The sequence below is a fragment of the Schistocerca cancellata genome, unplaced genomic scaffold, assembly GCF_023864275.1.
Source record: "Schistocerca cancellata isolate TAMUIC-IGC-003103 unplaced genomic scaffold, iqSchCanc2.1 HiC_scaffold_1063, whole genome shotgun sequence".
In the NCBI taxonomy this organism is placed as follows: Eukaryota; Metazoa; Arthropoda; class Insecta; order Orthoptera; family Acrididae; genus Schistocerca; species Schistocerca cancellata.
Window position 1 is genome coordinate 7,501 of NW_026047063.1, and position 5,000 is coordinate 12,500.

The window sequence follows — 5,000 nt, forward strand, 5'->3', positions numbered from 1 at the left end:
ATGATAGATTATATACGCAAATGCCCCTATACATGCTGAACGTCCGTACACACAAAATGAACCACACGTCAGCCACACACTCTATCACACACTACTCTCTGCCTGTAACAGACACAGATACAACTACTAAGCACCAGCATGGACCAACGTCCGGTCCTATCCGCCACAGTACACCAACTACGCTATGATAACCAGACCGGGAGGTCCAATCATAAAACAGAATACCCCACTCGTCCGACAACCACAATTGCTCAGAGAAGCCACCAACACCCACACATGTCCTACACAGGGGTGCACCCATCACCACCACACTGCCTCGTCTTACAGCACAAACACACTGGCAGGAATGAAACACACAGGTCTGCCGCAACCACAGACACGGCTCGCCCCCTCTCACTGGCGAAAAGCGCATCCCGACGTGACATAACTCCTTTGACACACTGACGCTGCCTCGGGCATCCACGTCCTAACGGTCGATATCAACGAACCTCCCCCCCCCCCTCCCCCCCACAACACGCCATCCCATACCACATTGTGTACCGTACCCAAACCTAACGTGTACTGTACTACAACGCAATGTGTACCATAACACAACCCAGTTTGTACCTTAACCTAACCTATGTCACCTTAACCTAACCTATGTCACCTTAACCTAACCTATGTCACCTTAACCTAACCTATGTCACCTTAACCTAACCTATGTCACCTTAACCTAACCTATGTCACCTTAACCTAACCTATGTCACCTTAACCTAACCTATGTCACCTTAACCTAAACCCATCTTGCACCTTAACCTAACCCATCTTGCACCTTAACCTAACCCATCTTGCACCTTAACCTAACCCATCTTGCACCTTAACCTAACCCATCTTGCACCTTAACCTAACCTATGTTGCACCTTAACCTAACCTGTGTTGCACCTTAACCTACCTCAATTTGCACCGCAATGTAACGCAATTTGCACCGCAATGTAACGCAATTTGCACCGCAATGTAACGCAATTTGCACCGCAATGTAACGCAATTTGCACCGCAATGTAACGCAATTTGCACCGCAATGTAACGCAATTTGCACCGCAATGTAACGCAATTTGCACCGCAATGTAACGCAATTTGCACCGCAATGTAACTCAATTTGCACCGCAATGTAACTCAATTTGCACCGCAATGTAACTCAATTTGCACCGCAATGTAACTCAATTTGCACCGCAATGTAACTCAATTTGCACCGCAATGTAACTCAATTTGCACCGCAATGTAACTCAATTTGCACCGCAATGTAACTCAATTTGCACCGCAATGTAACTCAATTTGCACCGCAATGTAACTCAATTTGCACCGCAATGTAACTCAATTTGCACCGCAATGTAATGCAATTTGCACCGCAATGTAATGCAATTTGCACCGCAATGTAATGCAATTTGTACCGCAATCTACCCCCACATTGTGCCTTAACCTAACCCACATTGTGCCTTAACCTAAACCCACATTGTGCCTTAACCTAACCCACGTTGTGCCTTAACCTAACCCACGTTGTGCCTTAACCTAACCCCACGTTGTGCCTTAACCTAACCCAAGTTGTGCCTTAACCTAACCCAAGTTGTGCCTTAACCTAACCCAAGTTGTGCCTTAACCTAACCCAAGTTGTGCCTTAACCTAACCCAAGTTGTGCCTTAACCTAACCCAAGTTGTGCCTTAACCTAACCCAAGTTGTGCCTTAACCTAACCCAAGTTGTGCCTTAACCTAACCCAAGTTGTGCCTTAACCTAACCCAAGTTGTGCCTTAACCTAACCCAAGTTGTGCCTTAACCTAACCCAAGTTGTGCCTTAACCTAACCCAAGTTGTGCCTTAACCTAACCCAAGTTGTGCCTTAACCTAACCCAAGTTGTGCCTTACCCTGCTCTGTAATTGGCATATGACACGTTACATTAATGTATTGTCCAACCGCAACCCGCTCAGAATGTTGTGTACACAGCTACGTGTCATCTCCCCATAACAGCTGCATTGCAGTGTGGTACGCCATAGAGACGTGTGGGAGTAATGGACGCAGTGGATGGCGATCAGCATGAGCCGTCTGTTCATGTAGTGGCGCGTGTATGCAGACGTAGTAGTCTCTTCTCACACAATGTGATAGCACGGTGCCCCGCGTTCCACATCTGCGACATGCTACAGAGGCCGGTTGACAGTTGGTCGCGCAATGGACATCGCATACGTACGGGGGCACCTTCCACGTGCCCTCTAGTCGGGCACATTTTGTTGCGTGGATGTGAGCGGATGTAGTGTGTCTTGACACCTGACAGGCAGGCATGCAATAATAGTTGACTTTGCAAACGGGGATGGACGTGTACGTTTACTGGTGACGTTACGCAAATGAACAACTGGTAACCCGTTGTGGTGCGGTTGTCCTTGCTGGAGGTACATCTGTGAGGGCAACGATCGGTACAGCTACGAAGCGGTCCCCACCATACCAACGAACGTGAATGTGAATCTGGGTGTGAAGCGATACGCGGCTGTGGGTGGGTGGGACTGTCCCCGGCCGGTGAGGGGGGGCCGCCCGGCGTGCTGGCCGCGCGGTGCGTGGGCGCACGCGCTACAGCCGGCTGGTGGGGGCGCCCAGTGGCAGGCGCGCCGGCCGACGGACGCGGCAGGCGGCGCAGCTGCGCGCCGGGGCACCCTGCGCGCGGCGCCGTGCAGCCAAAGTGGGTCCTCGCCGGCCCGGTGCGAAGCGCGGTGGACATCTGCAGTGTGCTGGTCCGATTGAGGACTGTGTGCGTTGAGGATGCGCCGCCGCCCGGCACTCGGCGCCGCGACGCCGTCTGCTGCTCGGTCGCCCCAGCGGTTCTCGCTGGTGGTTTGTATCGCAGTTGTGCAGACGTGTTGGCACGTGCGCTGTGCTGGGAGAGTTCGCTTCGGCACCCACGTGGGGCCTTTGCCCTTCTGTGGCGCTGGCGTTGGAGCTGCCGGTCACCGTAGGTGGCGCGTGTTGTCTCCCGCCGGCAATGCCACGACAGCACGCTCCCGGGCCTCTGTCGGCAGCGGCAAGCTCAGTTGGGAGCACGGGTGGTCGCACCTAAAGCGTCTACTCGCCTAACTCCGGGCGATTGCGCCTCTCTCGAACCCGACCAAGTACTTAGGACGGCGCTGCGCGCCGCCGGGACCTGAGAGGGTTTCGAGGTGTATTGTGCAGGGGAGCTCAGCCTCCTCCTGTTTGCAGAATAATTGAGCGGACGCTTGCGTGTTCGCGCGGGCCCCTGGGACACACTCCCGGGCGGCCGGCTGCTCAGCTCTAGTTGACGCAGCTCCCTGGTTGATCCTGCCAGTAGTCATATGCTTGTCTCAAAGATTAAGCCATGCATGTCTCAGTACAAGCCGCATTAAGGTGAAACCGCGAATGGCTCATTAAATCAGTTATGGTTCCTTAGATCGTACCCACGTTACTTGGATAACTGTGGTAATTCTAGAGCTAATACATGCAAACAGAGTCCCGACCAGAGATGGAAGGGACGCTTTTATTAGATCAAAACCAATCGGTCGGCTCGTCCGGTCCGTTTGCCTTGGTGACTCTGAATAACTTTGGGCTGATCGCACGGTCCTCGTACCGGCGACGCATCTTTCAAATGTCTGCCTTATCAACTGTCGATGGTAGGTTCTGCGCCTACCATGGTTGTAACGGGTAACGGGGAATCAGGGTTCGATTCCGGAGAGGGAGCCTGAGAAACGGCTACCACATCCAAGGAAGGCAGCAGGCGCGCAAATTACCCACTCCCGGCACGGGGAGGTAGTGACGAAAAATAACGATACGGGACTCATCCGAGGCCCCGTAATCGGAATGAGTACACTTTAAATCCTTTAACGAGTATCTATTGGAGGGCAAGTCTGGTGCCAGCAGCCGCGGTAATTCCAGCTCCAATAGCGTATATTAAAGTTGTTGCGGTTAAAAAGCTCGTAGTTGGATTTGTGTCCCACGCTGTTGGTTCACCGCCCGTCGGTGTTTAACTGGCATGTATCGTGGGACGTCCTGCCGGTGGGGCGAGCCGAAGGCGTGCGACCGCCTCGTGCGTGTTCGTGCGTCCCGAGGCGGACCCCGTTGAAATCCTACCAAGGTGCTCTTTATTGAGTGTCTGGGTGGGCCGGCACGTTTACTTTGAACAAATTAGAGTGCTTAAAGCAGGCAAGCCCGCCTGAATACTGTGTGCATGGAATAATGGAATAGGACCTCGGTTCTATTTTGTTGGTTTTCGGAACCCGAGGTAATGATTAATAGGGACAGGCGGGGGCATTCGTATTGCGACGTTAGAGGTGAAATTCTTGGATCGTCGCAAGACGAACAGAAGCGAAAGCATTTGCCAAGTATGTTTTCATTAATCAAGAACGAAAGTTAGAGGTTCGAAGGCGATCAGATACCGCCCTAGTTCTAACCATAAACGATGCCAGCCAGCGATCCGCCGCAGTTCCTCCGATGACTCGGCGGGCAGCCTCCGGGAAACCAAAGCTTTTGGGTTCCGGGGGAAGTATGGTTGCAAAGCTGAAACTTAAAGGAATTGACGGAAGGGCACCACCAGGAGTGGAGCCTGCGGCTTAATTTGACTCAACACGGGAAACCTCACCAGGCCCGGACACCGGAAGGATTGACAGATTGATAGCTCTTTCTTGATTCGGTGGGTGGTGGTGCATGGCCGTTCTTAGTTGGTGGAGCGATTTGTCTGGTTAATTCCGATAACGAACGAGACTCTAGCCTGCTAACTAGTCGCGTGACATCCTTCGTGCTGTCAGCGATTACTTTTCTTCTTAGAGGGACAGGCGGCTTCTAGCCGCACGAGATTGAGCAATAACAGGTCTGTGATGCCCTTAGATGTTCTGGGCCGCACGCGCGCTACACTGAAGGAATCAGCGTGTCTTCCTAGGCCGAAAGGTCGGGGTAACCCGCTGAACCTCCTTCGTGCTAGGGATTGGGGCTTGCAATTGTTCCCCATGAACGAGGAATTCCCAGTAAGCGCGA

At 52.7% G+C, this 5,000-nt stretch overlaps 1 non-coding gene across 1 annotated transcript in view; it reads left to right on the top strand.

Moving 5' to 3' along the window:
- Positions 1-3,301: 3,301 nt before the first annotated feature.
- The window catches only part of LOC126151459 (small subunit ribosomal RNA), a 1,909-nt gene continuing 210 nt past the window's right edge, over positions 3,302-5,000 (top strand). The window contains exon 1 of the ribosomal RNA XR_007531968.1: positions 3,302-5,000. This exon is cut by the window's right edge and continues 210 nt beyond it. This is a non-coding gene — a ribosomal RNA (small subunit ribosomal RNA).